We start from the raw sequence: 19,363 nt of genomic DNA, 5'->3' as shown, positions 1-19,363 counted from the left end.
AATATCGCACCATTGCACTCCAGCCTGTGCAACAAGAGCAAAACTCCGTCTCAAAAAAAAAGAAAAAGTAACGGTAGCAACTGTGTAGGGAAACAGATTAATGAAAGACTAGAGCCAAGGTCATGAGCCAGCAGCATAATGAAAGAGACCAGCAAGAAAACATTGAAGGTGTAGGTTCAGGCAATGGGGCTGCATGTGAGGGACATTTCAGAGGGAGAATCTACCTGGGGACCCATTGGAAGTTGACCAGGAAGTAGCATTAAAAGTGGCCTTCAGATTTCTAGTTTGGGTGCATTATAATGTGGATAACAAATATCTCGACTCAAAGAAAAATATGGGAGGAGCACTGGGGCTTGTGGAGAAATTAATGAGCTGTATTCTGGATAAGGTGAATTTTTCTACATTATTCTTCTGTCATTCTGGAAACATATATAAAATTCTAATTTAACTACTTTTTAAAAAGAGCTGCTACACATTTGAAAGAAAAATCACTTCTACATAACCTGGTACTTTATAATTATAAAATGTCATTATTCCAAAAATCCTTATACTCTGTAGTCATTAATTAAATCAAAATTTCTTTCTAAAAATATAAAATGGAATTTAAGTATACAAGCAAAAGTCTTTCTTGTTGATAAATTATGAATCAAACAGGCTTTAAAATAATCTGGCATCCTCTTTGATGGCCCCCCAAAAAAATAGATCTAAAATATCTGCAAATAGCTTCTAGGATGAAAAAGGGCAGAAGACTCCCCACGTATATCATTAAGTGAAAGGCAGCTGAGTGGGTAAGGAGGGGGAGTAACAGTAAGCTCTGCTTGCATCCTGGTAGAAGTTGGGATTAAGGGAAGAAAGTTTAAGTTGCACAAAAGATATATACATGGCAGAAGCAGTGAATTACATCTGTAATCCACATCAAAGAACCAGAAACAGATTTGGTGCCTTGATAAAAATTATATGAACTAGACATTTAGCAAAGCATAAAGCAACATGATGTCTCAAGAAAAAGGTCATCTAAATGTCCCTAAAGGACCGTTCACTGAGATTATTCAGAAAGACTCAACTCCTCGAGGATGAGGGACATCTGTTTTTGATGCATGAGCTTTTACAGCGCCCATTAGACTTCATGACTTATTCATTGCCATTTAACAGGAAAACGCTTGCCAGGGTGCCCCACTCCTAATTTAGTGCTCTGTTTGCTGGGCCATGACACTGCTGTACACAACAGAAAGAAGCAATGGGTGCTCCAGAGTGACCATGAAAGTCATCAGGTCAGCTTAACATCCATGGAAGCATTCCTTCCTGTAACTATGAATTGGTACACTGGGATTCTGACAGTACACTCTAACCACATTTCTGCTCTTAGGATTAGGTGTTACCCCCTTTTCCTGGATTTATCTCAAACTTGATTAAAGTTAATTCTCCTGGTAATCCTGCAAGCTAAAGGTTATTTTAGATATTCATAGAGTCACCACCTGCTCAATCAAATGGTCGGGAATTTTTTAAAATAATAGTGGAGGCCGGGTGCCATGGCTCATATCTATAATCCCAACACTTTGGGGGTCCTAGGCAGCAGGATCACTTGACACCAGGAGTTCAAGACTAGCCTGGGCAACATAGCAAGACTCCATCTCTACAAGAAAACATTTTTCTAATCAGCCAAGCATGGTGGCATGCACCTGAAGTCTCAGCTACTCAAGAGGCTGAGTCAGGAGGATCACTTGAATTTAGGAGTTGGAGGCTGCAGTGAGCTATGATCACACTACTGCACTCCAGCCTGAGAAACACAGCAGGACCCTGTCTCTTAATAATAATAATAATAATAATAATAATAATAATAATAGTGGAGGGGGGAAGGGAATTGTTGTTTGATGGGTATAAATGAAAAAGGTCTGGAGATGTGTTTCACAACAATGTGAATATATACATACATAGTACTGAACTGTATACTGAAAATGGTCCATGGTAAAAATAACATTAGGGCAAAAGTTCTCATTATTTATCAAGTATTTTGCCACAAGAAACCCCCAGGCCCTTAATGGATGCCTCAGAACCACAAGCTCTCCCAGGGAAATCTGTCTTCCCATTGCTATTTTTGTGTAGTTTCTGGTCTGATTGTTGAATCTTTAACTGTGTATTTGTCAAACAGAAATTGAGCAGTACATTCAACCGATAGCATATAATCTGAAGCTACATTAAAAAGAATTACGTGTCTGCTGCTGTAAGAAGTTGTGTAATTCATAAACCAAGCTCCTTGATATCGTGCTGCAAAGCAGGGGTTGGTGATTCCAAAATCAAAGCCAAAAACTGTCTATTCTTCAGCATTCCTCATCACAGAGGAAAACAAAAACGTAAGTGATTGAAATAGCATGAAGATAGACAATCATTTCTATTTTGCTTGAGAATATAAGTGGCTTTGCTGTAATGAAGTATATGCATTCCAGAAAATCTTGTGTTCTATAACATTATACATGAAAAATAGCAGGGCTTTCGAGAAAAATTGGATTAGCCACAGACTACTCAAACCTATGACAGAATACTAACAAGAAGAAGAAGAAATCCTAATAAAATACTAGCACAGTTTAAAAGATGTGTCAAGTTCCTAACAAATGCCACAAATACTAAATAATTAATACAGATGTGGTTAATATATGTTCTTATTCTAGTAAATAGCAATTTGATGAAAAGGGGTGATGGAGGGCTGGGGCCTCTGAGTTTTGTAGAAACAGGGACAATATTCAGAAGGATCAGGGAAAACCAAGCAAAGGGGACTTCCAAGGCAGAGCAGTGGCCAAGCTGAGCTTAGAGTGAGAATATGGGTTGAATAGGGATCAAGTAATGCCTGTCTTCCTCTGTACCTTGCTGGGCTCTACTGCATCAGTACATCTTATGTTCAGCTGCTGTTATCTGGCAGTGTAAAAGATTAATGTGCTGGGTGGATCATGTATGAAGCAATGTAAATTTGGTATTCTTTTGATATTACCCTAAATTACCAATCATGGCAAAGCTCCTTTGAATTATAGAAATACATATTCTACCAGAATAGACTGTACCTGCATTTGAACATTTTCTGACAAAGCATTTGAACAGATTTGACTCAGGACAAATTAGGAATCGACTCGGTTCCAATCCCTGCATCTGTACCTGTCCGCAAATCTTTCTCTGCAGCCAAATAAGTGAATTTTCATCTAAAACTGGTGGAAGACTTAACCTTTCTCAAACAGCCACTGAAACTAAGTAGCTGGTTTAGTGCTGCTAAGAGCATCTGATATACAAAGTAAGCAGAGAAAATTTCAGTGTCTTCAAAACTGTTGTTAAATTTGATGTTAATTTGTCAGTAATGACTACTGGAAAAGAGTAGTCATTAAATGCAGAGGACTTTCATAAAGTGTGGTCCTCAGGCCAATGACTGCAGAGCTGCCTACTGGACTTGTTAAAAAGGTAGATTCATGGGCCCAACCCAGAGCCCTTGATATCAGGTGAGCTAGCAGTAAATAGGTAATAGGTGCTGAAATCTTAACTTTGTTGAGATACCCAAATGAGTCTGGTGCTCTCTAAAGTTTGAGAAGAAATATTATACTGGTTTCTTGCCAGATAATACAAATGGACATAGTGGATAATCATTGTCTCATAAGATATTTTTCAGGTCGCACGGGCAAGATGCCCAAATAGGAACAGCTCCAGTCTGCAACTCACAGTGAGACCAAGGCAGAAGGCAGGTGATTTCTGCATTTCCAGTTGAGGTACCCAGTTCTTCTCATTGGGACTGGTTAGACAGAGGGTGCAGCCCATGGAGGGTGAGCCAAAGCGGGGTGGGCTGTCACCTCACCAGGGAAGTGCAAGGGGTTCAGGAACTCCCTCCCCTAGCCAAGGGAAGCCCTGAGGGACTGTGCCATTGTACAGGACAAGCCACAGACAAAACCCGTCAGACACTGAGTTCAAGAAGGAAGGGCTTTATTTGGCCAGGAGCTTCAGCAAGACTCTCGTCTCCAACAACTGAGCTCCCCGAGTGAGCAATTCCTGTCCCTTTTAAGGGCTCACAACTCTAAGGGGGTCCGCCTAAGAGGGTTGTGATCGCTTGAGCAAGCAGGGGGTACATGACTGGGGGCTGCATGCACTGGCAATTAGAATGGAACAGAAGAGGACAGGGATCTTCACAGTGCTTTTTTTATGCAAATAACTGATTAGGTCAGGGGTCGATCTTTACTAGGCCCAGGGTGTGGTGCTGGGTTGTCTACTTATGGATTTCATTTCTGCCTTTTAGTTTTTACTTCTTTCTTTGGAGGCAGAAATTGGGCCTAAGACAATGTGAGGGGTGTCTCCTCCCTTACCATGAGAGACTGTGCCATGGGGGATGGTACACTCCAGCCCAGATACTATGCTTTACCCATGGTCTTCGCAAGCCACAGACCAGGAGATTCCCTCAGGTGCCTATACCACCAGGGCCCTGGGTTTCAAACACAAAATTGGGGGCCCATTTGGGCAGACACCAAGCTAGCTGCAGGAGTTTTTTTTCGTACCCAGTGGTGCCTGGAATGCCAGTGAGACAGAAATGTTCCCAGTGGTGCCTGGAGCACCAGCGACACAGAATCATTCACTCCCCGGGATGGGGACTGAAGCCAGGCAGCCAAGTGGTCTAGCTCAGTGGATCCCATCCCCATGGAGCCCAGCAAGCTAAGATCCACTGACTTGAAATTCTCACTGCCAGCACAGCAGTCTGAAGTCGACCTGGGACACTGGAGCTTGGTCAGGGGAGGGATGTCCACCATTACTGAGGCTTAAGTCGGTAGTTTTCCCTCACAGTGTAAACAAAGCTGCTGGGAAGTGTGAACTCAGTGGAGCCCACCACAGCTCTGCAAAGCTGCTGTAGCCAGACTGCCTCTCTAGATTCCTCCTCTCTGGGCAGGGCATCTCTGAAAGAAAGGCAGCAGCCCCAGTAAGGGGCTTATAGATAAAACTCCCATCTCTCTGGGACAAAGCACCTGGGAGAAAGGGCAGCTGGCACAGCTTAAGCAGACTTAAACATTCCTGCCTGCCAGCTCTGAAGAGAGCAACAGATCTCCCAGCACAGCACTTGAGCTCTGCTAAAGGACAGACTGCTTTCTCAAGTGGGTCCCTGACCCCCATGCCTCCTGACTGGAAGACACCTCCCAGCAGGGTTCGACAGACACCTCATACAGGAGAGCACTGGCTGGCATCTGGCAGGTGCTCCTCTGGGATGAAGCTTCCAGAGGAAGGAACAGGCAGCAATCTGTGCTGTTCTGCAGACTCCACTGGTGATACCCAGACAAACAGGGTCTGGAGTGGATCTCCAGCAAACTCCAGCAGACCTGCAGAAGAGAGACCTGTTAGAAAAAAAACTAACAAATGAAAAGCAAGAGCATCAACATCAAGAAAAAGGGACACCCATTAAAAAAAAAAAAAAAAAAAAAAAAAAACCCATCCAAAGGTCACCAACATCAAAGACCAAAGGCAGATAAATCTATGAAAATGAGGAAAAACCAGTGCCAAAAGGCTGAAAATTCCAAAAACTAGAATGCCTCTTCTCCTCCAAAGAATCACAACTCGTCACCAGCAAGGGAACAAAACTGGACGGAGAATGAGTTCGATGAATTGGCAGAAGTAGGCTTCAGAAGGTGGGTAATAACAAACTCCTCCAAACAAAAGGAGCATGTTCTAACCCAGTGCAAGGAAGCTAAGAACCTTGAGGAAAAGTTACAGGAACTGCTAACTAGAAAAACCATTTTAGAGAAGAACATAAATGATCTGATGGAAATGAAAAACACAGCACAAGAACTTTGTGACGTATACACAACTATCAATAGCTGAATTGATCAAGCGGAAGAAAGGATACCAGAGTTGAAGATCAACTTAATGAAATAAAGCATGAAGACAATATTAGAGAAAAAAGAATGAAAAGGAATGAACAAAGCCTCCAAGAAATGTGGGACTATGTGAAAAGACCAAACCTACGTTTGAGTGGTGTACCTGAAAGTGATGGGGAGAATGGAACCAAGTTGGAAAGCACTCTTCAGGATAGTATCCAGGAGAACTTCCCCAACCTAGCAAGAGAGGCCAACACTGAAATTCAGGAAATGCAGAGAACTCCACAAACATACTCCTTGAGAAGAGCTACCCCAAGACACATAATTGCCAGATTCACCAAGGTTGAAATGAAGGGAAAAATGTTAAGGGCTGCCAGACAGAAAGGTCAGGTTGCCCACAAAGGGAAGCTCATCAAACTAATAGCAGATCTCTCTGCAGAAACCCTACAAGCCAGAAGAGAGTAGGAGCCAATATTCAACATTCTTAAAGAAAAGAATTTTCAACCCAGAATTTCATATCCAGCCAAACTAAGCTTCATAAGTGAAGGAGAAATAAAATCCTTTACAGACAAGTAAATGCTGGAGGACTTTGTCACCACCAGGCCTGCCTTACAAGAGCTCCTGAAGGAAGCACTAAATATGGAAAGGAAAAACCAGTACCAGCCACTGCAAAAGCATACCAAAATGTAAAGACCATCGACACTATGAAGAAACTGCATCAACTAATGGGCAAAATAACCAAGTAGTATCATAATGACAGGATCAAATTCACACATAGCATTATTAACCATAAATGTAAATGGACCAAATGCCCCAATTAAAAGACACAGACTGGGCCAGGCGTGGTGGCTGATGCCTGTAATCCCAGCAGTTGGGGAGGCCAAGGCAGGCAGATCACAAGGTCAGGAGATCAAGATCATCCTAGCTAACACGGTGAAACCCCATCTCTACTAAAAATACAAAAAATTAGCCAGGCATAGTGGCAGACACCTGTAGCCCCAGCTACTCAGGAGGCTGAGGCAGGAGAATGGCATGAACCTGAGAGGTGGAGCTTGCAGTGAGCGAGATTGCACCACTGTGCTCCAACCTGGGCAACAGAGTGAGACTCTATCTTAAAAAAAAAAACCACACACACACACACAGACTGACAAATTGGATAAAGACTCAAGACCCATTGGTGTGCTGTATTCAGGAGACCCATCTCACATGCAAAGACACACACAGGCTCCAAGTAAAGGGGATGGAGGAATGTTTACCAAGCAAATGGGGGGGAAAAAAAAAAACGGGTTGCAATCCTAGTTGCTGATAAAACAGACTTTATACCAACAAAGATCAAAAGAGACAAACATGGGCATTACATAATGGTAAAGGGATCAATGCAACAAGAAGAGAAAATATCCTAAATACATATGCACCCAATACAGGAGCACCCAGATTCATAAAGCAAGTTCTTAGAGACCTACAAAGAGACTTAGACTCCCACACAATAATAGTGGGAGACTTTAACACCCCACTGTCAACATTAGACAGATCACAAGACAGAAAATTAGCAAAGATATTCAGGATTTGAACTCAACTCTGGACAAAGCAGACCTAATAGACATCTATAGAACTCTCTACCATGAATCAACAGAATATACATTCTTCTCAGTACCACGTCACATTTATTCTAAAATTGACCACATAATTGGAAGTAAAACATTCCTCAGCAAATGCAAAAGAACGGAAATCATAACAGTCTCTCAGAACACGGTGTAATCAAATTAGAACTCAGGATTAAGAAACTCACTCAAAACTACACAACTACATGGAAACTGAACAGCCTGCTTCTGAATGACTGTGGGTAAATAATGAAATTAAGGCAGAAATAAATAAATTATTTGAAACCTATGAGAACAAAGACACAATGTGCCAGAATCTCTGGGACACAGTTAAGCAGTGTTCAGAGGGAAATTTACAGCACTAAATGTCCACAAGAGAAAGCGGGAAAGATCTAAATTTGACACCCTAACATCACGATTAAAAAAACTAGAGAAGCAAGAGCAAACAAATTCAAAAACTAGCAGAAGACAAGGAATAACTAAGATCAGAGAAGAATTGGAGATAGAGACATGAAAAATCCTTCAAAAAAATCAATGAATCCAGGAGCTGGTTTTTTGAAAAGATTAACAAAATAGACCATTAGCCACACTAATAAGAGAGAAAAATCAAACAGAAGCAATGACAAATGACAAAGGGGATATCACCACTGATCCCACAGAAATACAAACTACCATCAGAGAATACTATAAACACCTCTACACAAATAAACTAGAAAATCTAGAAGAAATGGATAAATTCCTAGACCCATACGCTCTCTCAAGACTAAACCAGGAAGAAGTCAAATCCCTGAATAGACCAATAACAAGTTCTGAAATTGAGGCGGTAATTAATAGGCTACCAACTAAAAACACCCTAGGACCAAACAGATTCATGCCTAATTCTACCAGAGGTACAAAAAGGAGCTGGCACTATTCCTTCTGAAACTATTCCAAACAATAGAAAAAGAGAGACTCCTCCCTAACTCATTTTGTGAGGCCAGCATCATCCTGATACCAAAACCTGGCAGAGTCACAACAAAACAAGAAAATTTCAGGCCAATATCCCTGATGGACATCAATGTGAAAATCCTCGATAAAATACAAGTAAACAGAATCCAGCAGCACATCAAAAAGCTTAATCCACCACGATCAAGTGGGCTTCATCCCTGGGATGCAAGTCTGGTTTAACATACACAAATCAGTAAATGTAATTCATCATACAAACAGAAACAATGACAAAAACCACATGATTATCAATAAATGCAGAAAACTCCTTCAATAAAATTCAACACCCCTTCATGCTAAAAACACTAAATAAACTAGGTATTGATGGAATGTATCTCAAAATAATAAGAGCTATTTATGACAAACCCACAGCGAATATCATATTGAATGGGCAAAAGCTGGAAGCATTCCCTTTAAAAACTGGCACGAGACAAGGATGCCCTCTCATCGATCCTATTCAACATAGTATTGGAAGTTCTAGCCAGGGCAACCAGTCAGGAGAAAGAAATAAATGGTATTCAAATAGGAAGAGAGGAAGTCAAGTTGTCTCTGTTTGCAGATGACTGGATTGTATATTTAGAAAATCCCATCGTCTCAGCCCCAAAACTCCTTAAGCTGATAAGCAACTTCAGCAAAGTCTCAGGATACAAAATCAATATGCAAAAATCACAAGCATTCCTATACACCAATAATAGACCAACAGAGAGCCAAATCATGAGTGAGTTCCCATTCACAATTGCTACAAAGAGAATAAAATACGTAAGAATACCACTTACAAGGGATACGAAGGACCTCTTCAAGAAGAACTACAAACCAATGCTCAAGGAAATAAGAGAGTACACAAACAAATGGAAAAAGATTCCATGCTCATGGATAGGAAGAATCAATATGGTGAAAATAGCCATACTGCCCAAAGTAATGTATAGATTCAATGCTATTCCCATCAAGCTACCATTGACTTTCTTCACAGAATTAGATGAAACTACTTTAAATTTCATATGGAACCAAAAAACAGCCCACACAGCCAAGACAATCCTAAGCAAAAACAACAAAGCTGGAGGCATCACGCTACCTGACTTCAAACTATACTACAAGGCTACAGTAACCAAAACAGCATGGTACTGGTACCAAAACAGATATATAGACCAATGGAACAGAACAGAGGCCTCAGAAATAACACCACACATCTACAACCATCTGATCTGCGACACACCTGAAACAAGTGATGGGGAAATGATTCCCTATTTAATAAACGGTACTGGGAAAACTGGCTAGCCATATGCAGAAAACTGAAACTGGACCCTTTCCTTACACTTTATACAAAAATTAACTCAGGATGGCTTAAAGATTTAAAAGTAAGACCTAAAACCATAAAAACCCTAGAAGAAAACCTAGGCAATACCATTCAGGACATAGGCATGGGCAAATACTTCGTGACTAAAACACCAAAATTAACTGCAACAAGAGTCAAAATTGACAAATGGGATCTAATTAAACTAAAGAGCTTCTGCACAGCAAAAGAAATTATCATCAGAATGAACAGGCAACCTACAGAATGGAGAAAATTTTTGCAATCTATCCATCTGACAGAGAGCTAATATCCAGAATCTACAAAGAACTTAAACAAATTTACGAGGAAAAAAAAAAAAAATCCGAAAGTGGGCGAAGGATATGAACAGACACTTCTCAATAGAAGACATTTATGCAGCCAACAAACCCATGAAAAAAGCTCAGCTCATCATCACTGGTCACCAGAGAAATGCAAATCAAAACCACAGTGAGATACCATCTCACACCAGTTAGAATGGTGATCATTAAAAAGTCAAGAAACAACAGATGCTGGAGAGAATTTGGAGAAATAGAAACGCTTTTACACTGTTGGTGGAAGTGTAAATTAGTTCAATCATTGTGAAAGAGAGTGTGGTGATTCCTCAAGGATCTAGAACCAGAAATACCATTTGACCCAGCAATCCCATTACTGGGTATATACCCAAAGGATTATAAATCATTCTACTATAAAGACACATGCACACCTATGTTTATTGCAGCACTGTTCCCAATAGCAACCCAACCAACCCAAATGCCCATCAATGATAGACTGGATAAAGAAAGTGTGGCACATATACACCATGGAGTACTATGCAGCCATGAAAAAGAATGAGTTCATGTCCTTTGCAGGGAGATGGATGAAGCTGAAAACCATCATTCTCAGCAATCTAATGCAGGAGCAGAAAACCAAACACCACATGTTCTCATAAGTGGCAGTTGAATAATGAAAGCATATGGGCACAGGGCAGGGAACATCACCAGGGACTGTGGGGGTGGGGGGGCAAGGGGAGGGATAGCATTTGGAGAAATATCTAATGTAGATGACAGGTTGATGGGTGCAGCAAACCACCATGGCACATGTATACCTATGTAACAAACCTGCACATTCTGCACATGTATCTTAGAACTTAAAGTATAATAAAAAAATTTTTTCAAAGCATGTGCTACTAATTATCTGATACAACCTCATAACAGGCACTGGATAAGGGGAAGGCAGTACAAGAATAGACTTAGACAAGCACTGCCTGATACTGCCAAAGGATATTACACACGAGACATTAACCTTCAATGTGCATCTATTCTATGAGTGAACATTCAGGAAAGTACAGGTTATTCACATATTGGGTCAATTTTTGTAAGCATTCTATGTATGCTTGGGAAGAAAGAAAGTCTGTTGAGACTTTCAGTTATTGAGATGTAATTGAATATTTATCATTTACAATCCTTATGATATTGTCAATTTTGCCATATATATTTTGATGCTGTTGTATCGATGTTGGATGTGTTCAGATTATTAGTATTTATATCTTCCTGGTAAATGGAATGGTTTATCAGTGTATGTAAATGTACATAGGTGCATACATATGTATATATGAATATATTTATATTCATATATGTTCACTGTATATAGTGATATATACTGCTATATTATTCTTAAAAATGATTTTGTCCTAACATTTTGCTGCTATTAATATAGCTGCACCAGCTTTTTGCTTTAGTATTTGAATGATTTATATTTTTTCATTATTTCATTTTCAGCCATTCTAGTTTTATGTGTCTCTGGTAACCAGCATGTAAGAGGATATTTTTATTCAACATACGTGTTATTTTACCTAGAGAATGTAATCCTTGTTTATTTACTGTGCTTACTGATATAATTCCTTATTTCTTTTTGATGCTTTTTTCTTTTCTGCTTTGTAGATACCTTACATCCCTTTAAGTCTCTTTACCCTTCCCCTGTAGATAATATGATTGTCTTCAATATTTATCTACATACATTGAAAACCACATCAAGATATCTTCAACTATTCCAAGATGTCCTCATTTCCTTTTTGTTTTGGAAACTTCCTCTAGCAATTTTTTAAGATACCATAAAACTAGTATCTGAAAATATCAGGTTTATAATCCTGCTACGTGTTGAATCTGTTAGCTTTCGCATATGGTGGCTTGAATGCTCATGTGTTTTGTAATTTTTTTTATCACGAACTCTTCTTTTGCAAGGTTAGATATAGGAACTATGAGCACCCTGGCTTGAGGGTGTATCTTTCTCTATCTGGAGAGGTTTTGCATTTGCATTTATTACTACAAAGTGCATCCTTATCAAATTTTCCTGGTGTGTAGACTTTTTTTCCATCCCCACTCTTTAGCTGAGGCTATTGCCCTTTGAAGGTTTTAGTTTTATGCTAGAATGGCAGTTCCAACTGCCAACTTTGGGCCCAAAATCTTGATCCTGTTCCTTGTGTGGTGATGACAGAAATCTACAACTTTTAACCAGGACTGCCATCATATCACCTCACATGCTTACAGCTTTCGTTCACATTTTATTTCAGACTCCTGGGGATTTCCTTGTATTTCTGGGCACTCCACTCTACTGTCAAAGGGGTGTTTGTTATATTTTATTCAGCATTTTCTAGCTATATTAGAGTGGGAGAGTGTTCCAGTTTTCTAGTTCTCTGTATTGCTAGAAATGTAAATCCCAGGACTAGTTTATCATTACTCCTCTGAAATTTTATGATGATGTAATTTGGTGTGGGTCTATTTTCATTCACTGTGAATTCAGCAGCCCCTTTCAATTTGGAAATTCATGTTTTTCAGTTCCGAAAATTTTTCTTGTATTAATTTTCTGATAATGTTCTCTCTTCTTCTTTTTCTGTTCTATTGGTATGATTTTTTTCAATTTATCAGATGTTGGACTACACGCCTTTTTTTCTCTATTTCCTGTCTTTTTACCATTTTGTTCTACTCTCTGGGAAATGTCCTCAACTTTGTTCTCCAATTATTCTATGGATTTTAAGTTTCTGCTCTTTTAAATTTTCTAATCGTTCCTTTATTAGGGCATTCTGCTCTTCTTTCTTTGTTTTTTTTTTTTTTTTTTTTTTTTTTTTTTTGAGACGGAGTCTCGCTGTGTCTCCCAGGCTGGAGTGCAGTGGCGTGATCTCGGCTCACTGCAAGCTCCGCCTCCCGGGTTCACGCCATTCTCCCGCCTCAGCCTCCCAAGTAGCTGAGACTACAGGCGCCCGCCACCACGCCCGGCTAGTTTTTTGTATTTTTAGTAGAGACGGGGTTTCACCATGTTAGCCAGGATAGTCTCGATCTCCTGACCTCGTGATCCACCCGCCTCGGCCTCCCAAAGTGCTGGGATTACAGGCTTGAGCCACCGCGCCCGGCCTGCTCTTCTTTCTTGAATATATCCTCTTTTACCTGAGAAACATCAATTGTGCTTATTAATTACAGTTTCTTTAAAAATCATCTTCTGCTCTCCAGCATGCATTATGTCTATTTCTACAAAACTCTTTTCTGTTTTCTGGTGCCTGTGTCTGGTTGGAAGATTCTAGGAAATATCTGGTGAGCCTCGACTGCCCATTCACAGTAGAGTTGGGCATTGAAAAGCTGATAGGAAGACTGGCATACATGGCTGGAACTTGCCGAAGAGTGGACTTCGTGGGTTATGATTGGATCATTGGGCCACCCCTGTGACACTATTGAGTTATTTTTCTTCTTTGGGGGGAGTTGTTTTCTCCAATTTCCTACCTGGAGTGTATATCCCTGGTTTTCATGTCCTTGCTTTACGTGAGAAAAATAGCCAATCAGTGTGTTCATTTTCACTTGACCTACTTATTTTCTATCCAATAGATCCCAGCCTCTTCTGTGTCCTGTGTCACTACTTGAAAATCCCTCTGTTTTAATTTCTTCAGAAAATATATTTCTCTGGGGATATTGGAGTGACCATTATCTAAGAGTGGGGTTGGTACATAGACAATTTAGAGTCCTTACTCAGATTTTCATATTGTCTCTTTGTTTTCTTATTATCTTCCATACTCCTCAGTGATACTGATTCCTGAGCCTGTGTAGGGCTTCTGTGAAGCTAATCAACTTGATTTTCTTTGATATCCCACCTTTCATCGCTACCTGATTAGGTTTAAACTCTCTCTGATCAACCAAGTCATTTCTCATTCTCCTATTTGCTTTTTATCTTTATATTTTATTGCTCAGGTCTACAGCTTGTTTCATCAAAGATAAAGTGAGCATTTCTCTTTTGAGGTCTCCTTGTTATTTTGGAGCAAGAGGCATTCTTATTCCAGCATTTTTTTTTTAATAGGAAGTTTTGTCAATAGAGAAGAACATCAAGTTGGGATCCATTAAGTAGAAGTTGGTTAAAAGAACTTCTGTACTTATAACTCTCCAAATCATGAGCATGCTCTTGTAGTGTCAAATAAAAAACAAATCTGGACTTATGTAAGGAGAGACTGTTGAAAAGGATTATTGCAAGAGTGGGGAAAGACTATTCCCCTCTCTTGCAATAATCCTTTTCAACAGTTTCTCCTTAGACTTTTCAATAGTCTCTCCCGTCCTTGGTAGAACAGGCCAGATCTACATATCTTAAAGATCAGGCAGAAAAGTGACTTTAATAGGGAAGAATAATAAAGCTAGAAAGTGCCAGGTGTCGGCCAGGTGCAGTGGCTCATGCCTGTAATCCCAGCACTGTGGGAGGCCAAGGTGGGTGGATCATGAGGTCAGGAGTTCAAGACCAGCCTGGCCAAGATGGTGAAACCCCGTCTCTACTAAAAAATACAAAAATTAGCCAGGCGCGGTGGTGGACACCTGTAATCCCAGCCACTGGGGAGGCGGAGGCAGGAGAATTGCTTGAACCTGGGAGGCAGAGTCTGCAGTGAGCCAAGATCATGTCACTGCACTCTAGCCTAGGCAACAGAGCAAGACTCCATCTCAAAAAAAAAAAAAAAAAGAAAGAAAAAGAAAAAGAAAGAAAGTGCCAGGTGTCGTGAAGTGGGATGAACAAGTGGTGGTGGTTTTATTGGACAGTGGATCAGAAAATGTTTTACCCTGAGGTCAGCTGACACTCAGGATAGGGCATTACAGAGAGGCTGAAATGCCAGCTCAGGCTGAGGATGGGTAAAAGTTTAGGGATGTGGAGGAAAGAGAGAAGCTTAACTCAGGTTTGATCAAGTCATGGTAGTATTATCCAGATTGGTCTATGAGGCAAAGAATGGGAATTTGGAGGGTCTGTGTCTAGACTGGTCATAGGAAAACAAGGGAGGAATCAGCAGTCTTTCCTGAGTGCTAGGGGAAATGATGGCCCCTGAAGAAAGCCATTTCTGGGACACAATGGAGCAGTGGAATTCATATAACTGCCTTTGTCTTTTATGATCACAGGGCTCAGGTAAATGCCAACACTCCTAGTCCATTCTCTCTCTCTCCTCTCTTCTATCCCTGACCCAACCAGCCTCTGCATGGAAGCCTCTGAATGGAGCCTCTCACTCCCACTCCCTTCACCTTTGCCTGGCCAACTCCTGCTCATCATTTGGTAGTATGCATAGGCAATGCCTCTCCTGGGAAGGTGTCCCAAACTACCTCTCAAAATACATCTGAACAGTAGTGTGTCCTCTCTGTAGAGTAATCACACTGCACGCCATATCTGCTTAGTCCTTGAGGACAGAGCTGTCTTGGTCACTGTTGTGCCCTCAGCACTTAGCTCAATGGCTGAAGTTCTTCAGGCTTTCAGTAAACAGTGAATAAAAGCTTATTGGGGGAAGTGGGGGAGTTACCAAAGCTGTGACTTTTGGAAGTCAGCCTGTTCTCTCAGACAGCCGAGAGACAGAATCATCTCCGGATCCTCCGCACGTTCACAGAGTGATGATTCAGCGGCTTGATCAGCCAGCCCTCCACCCCGGGGATTCTTCACTGGCTTTTCACATCAGCTGACAATTAATGTGAAGGAAAATGGAAGAAAAAACAATGTACTGATTTCCATTTCATCTTCTTAGCTGTTATGAAAAAGTGCTTTCAGCAAAAGGGTTGAAATTAACTTTTTAAAAATGGAATAGTTATCTGGTTTAATGTAACTGATCACTGAATGATGATTCTGGCACTATATTATTGAGAGTCTTTTTTTCTGACCTTCAAAGTAGGGAGAAAAATATGCGTGAACTTGAGAAATATTTTCCAAGGGAAATGTAAACTTTTATGCTCAAAAAAGCACATTGAGTCTAGCATGATTATAGAGTTTAAGGGGTACATGGAAATCATGTAGTTCAACCCCTTTATTTGTAATTAAGAAAATTAAGGCTCTGAGATGTGACATATCAATGTTTACATAGGACCAGGAAAAAACCATGTCTTTTGTTTCCCAAGTTGGGAATATTTTTTCACTAAACCAAAGATGAGCTTTATTTGATTTTTTTGGTTAATACACAGAAGAATTCTTAAGCTGACAGCTGAAAGAGGAAATGCATAACAAAACCTAAAGTAATTCAGGTTTTCATTTCATCAAATATTAGACCCCAGAAAAGGGCCAGAATTTTTAAGTGTAAATGCAATATCATACTGTTGTTGAGAACACCAAATGGAATACTTCTGAATGTAATGATCAAATATCAAGGAGAGATCATCAGTGTTAAGATTATAAGTCATCAAAAGAGAGTAGAGGAAAATCTCTATTACTTGATGAGATACAGCCCAGGGGCTCTTGTCTTCCAATGTACTTCTAATGGGTCATGCCAGGTGATCTCTAATTATTTCCATCTATTCTACCTCGGAGCCAGGCTGAAAATGCTAACTCGAATTTCAGGTAGAGGATTATTTTAAACTAGCAAAACATAGTGAACTATTTTTTCCCTTATCTAATGGGTTTCCTGAGGGGTTGCTAAGTTCTCAAAACCTCTAACGTAGGAGTCAGAAACCTTTCATTAGTACTTATAAGTCATCTAATGTTCACTTAGAGGGCAGGAAGTAAGGTGGTATTGGCTCTTTTATATGAAAAGGGTAGTGGTGTGTTGATGCTACAGAAAGATGCAGGGTGCCAAAGTCAGGGGTCTTTGGGTTCGTAATTTCTCCTGGGTGGACCAGCACAGGCCTGCATCTTCCTCCCATAGCCCCTAAATCACCTCCCAACCACCTGGCCTGATAGTGCTGGAAGTTCCCACCCATCCTGTCATACCATTAATTGTCACACAGCCTCAGAAGAATGGTGGTTACCCTGAAAAAAGGAAGAGCCAGCCTGGCATTAACACCTGAACTTTGGTGCTCCTAGGAGGCAGCCCAGCTCCCACAGCAAGACTATAATGTTCCTCTGTTGAACATAAACCATTTCACAGGACACCAACATTAGACAGGGCCACCCTATGTTCACCATGAAATAAGAACAAGACCATTGTGATCATGTCTAAACACAGACCAAGAAAGAAAAAAGACATTGTCTATTTCAGAAAAATCACTAAGCTTACCCCTTTTCTGGCTAATGTCAGTGACCACTGCTCCTTTATCAATCATGGTTTTAGACCCATTTTGTTTCTCCCACCTTCTAGATAAAAGTATTAAAATATCAAATGACAGAATTACTCTCCTTCCTCACAGCATTCAGTCCACAGAAAAACCTCAGTTCCTTAAGCCCTCCACAAATCTCCTAAAGCAAATCCAAATTCCATAATAAGTCCTTTCTAAGTCTCTCTTACTGAGATTGTCTGTTGTTTCCCCTGCTGTGTTGCCCCCACTCGTTGCAACAAGCTAATGAGCAAGGCGAGGGGGAGGGGGGTCGCATAAATTTAAGAAATACAATTACAGTTTTGTTACATGGATATATTGCATTGTGGTGAAATCTGGACTTTCAGTGTTACCATCACCCAAATAATATACATTGTACTCATTAAGTAATTTCTCATGCCTCACCCCACCACCCCTCTGCCTTTCTGGGTTTCCAATGTCTATTATTTCACACACTATGTTCTGTGTATGCATTATTTAGCTCCCAATTATAAGCGAGAACATGCAATATTTAACTTTCTGTTTGAGATGTTTCACTTAAGATAATGACCTGTCTTGACAGTCTTTTTGATTGATGGGCTTCAACAATCATTTCAGATTGGTGATGTATCAATTAGTAGTTCAGAGAAATGTTAAGAGTCTTTTTCTTTTCCAACACATGTGCTTTGTTTTGATAAACGAGAGATACTATCCCATTATGGCAATCAGCATTCAGCCTTGAAGAGAATTAAGGGGGAAACGGGCACCAAAAGAGAGTTTTACCAGAACTTCTACCTTTACTAATGCTGTAGGAATAATGCTTGACTTATAACTAGTACTCAGGCTGGTGGCATTAATTTCTATTATATTGAAATTTATATTCTTAAGCAATGCTTTCATTTGGACTGGTCTAATTTTATTTCGCTGTTGGGACCCCACCAATTTTTTATAATTTCAATGCCTAGTTAGTTGTTAGTTGAAATATTTTCATTTTTCTTTAATGACAAAACAACCAGAGCTTTAGTTTGCCTAAATTTCCAGGGTCTTTTGTTGGAATTATTGGGGCTATGCTTTAGGAAAGTGATTTGCAAATTACTTCTGTGGTTGGAAAGAAAGGATGGGCCTAAATAAAATTAGTCCCAGAATTTCAACAACCTAACCTGAACTTTTGGTTCATAGAAGACCATAATCTTTGGCCAAGTTTCCCTGTCAGCAGCCCACAAATATTTGAAATGTTGGCAAGTCATAATGAGAGGTGACAATGTGCTAACAGCCCTCACTCTCAGCGCCTCCTTGGCCTCGGCTTCCACTCTGGCAGCGCTTGAGGAGCCCTTCAGCACGCCACTGCACAGTGGGAGCCCGTCTCTGGGCTGGCGAAGGCTGGAGCCAGCTCCCTCTGCTTCGCGGAGGTGTGGAGGGAGAGGCGCGGGTGGGAACCCGGGCTGAGCGCAGCGCTCACAGGCCAGCACGAGTCCCGGCGGGCGCGGGCTTGGCGGGCCCCACACTCAAAGCAGCCTGCCGGCACCGTGGGCTCAGGGCAGTGAGAGGCTTACCACCTGGGCCAGCAGCTGCGGAGGTTACGCCGGGTTCCCCAGCACTGCCCACCCGCATGCACTGCGCTCAAATTCTCGCGGGGCCTCAGCTGCCTCCCCGCGGGGCAGGGCTGGGGACCTGCAGCCCGCCATGTCCGAGCCCTCCCTCCGCGGTGGGCTCCCGGGCAGCCCGAGCCTCCCGGACGGGCACCGCTCGCTGCTCTGTGGCGCCCGGTCCCATCTACCGCCCAAGGGCTGAGGAGTGCAGGGCAGCTCCACCTGAAGCCTCAGTGCGGAATCCATTAGGTGAAGCCAGCTGGGCTCCTGAGTCTAGTGGGGACTTGGAAAACTTTTATGTCTAGCTAAAGGATTGTAAATACAGCAATCAGCACCCTGTGTCTAGCTCAAGGTTTGTAAATGCACCAATCAGTACTCTGTATCTAGCTAGCCTAGTGGGGACTTGGATAACTTTTCTGTCTAGCACTCTGTGTCTAGCTAAAGGATTGTAAAGGCACCAGTCAGCAGTCTGTCAAAACGGACCAATCAGCTCTCTGTAAAATGGGCCAATCAGCAGGATGTGGGTGGGGTCAGATAAGGGAATAAATGCAGGCTGCCC

At 41.2% G+C, this 19,363-nt stretch overlaps 1 protein-coding gene and 1 pseudogene across 2 annotated transcripts in view; one reads left to right on the top strand and one right to left on the bottom strand.

Annotated features, from left to right (window-relative positions):
• CPA6 (carboxypeptidase A6) overlaps positions 1–19,363 on the top strand; it is a 310,643-nt gene that overhangs the window by 187,887 nt on the left and 103,393 nt on the right. The window lies entirely within an intron of this gene.
• The window catches only part of LOC100427211 (nascent polypeptide-associated complex subunit alpha-like), a 45,946-nt pseudogene that overhangs the window by 24,491 nt on the left and 2,092 nt on the right, over positions 1–19,363 (bottom strand).

This window comes from Macaca mulatta, chromosome 8, assembly GCF_049350105.2.
Source record: "Macaca mulatta isolate MMU2019108-1 chromosome 8, T2T-MMU8v2.0, whole genome shotgun sequence".
NCBI classification, from domain to species: Eukaryota; Metazoa; Chordata; class Mammalia; order Primates; family Cercopithecidae; genus Macaca; species Macaca mulatta.
Note: the sequence above shows the minus strand (reverse complement) of the source record. Positions and strands in the feature narration are given on the sequence as shown.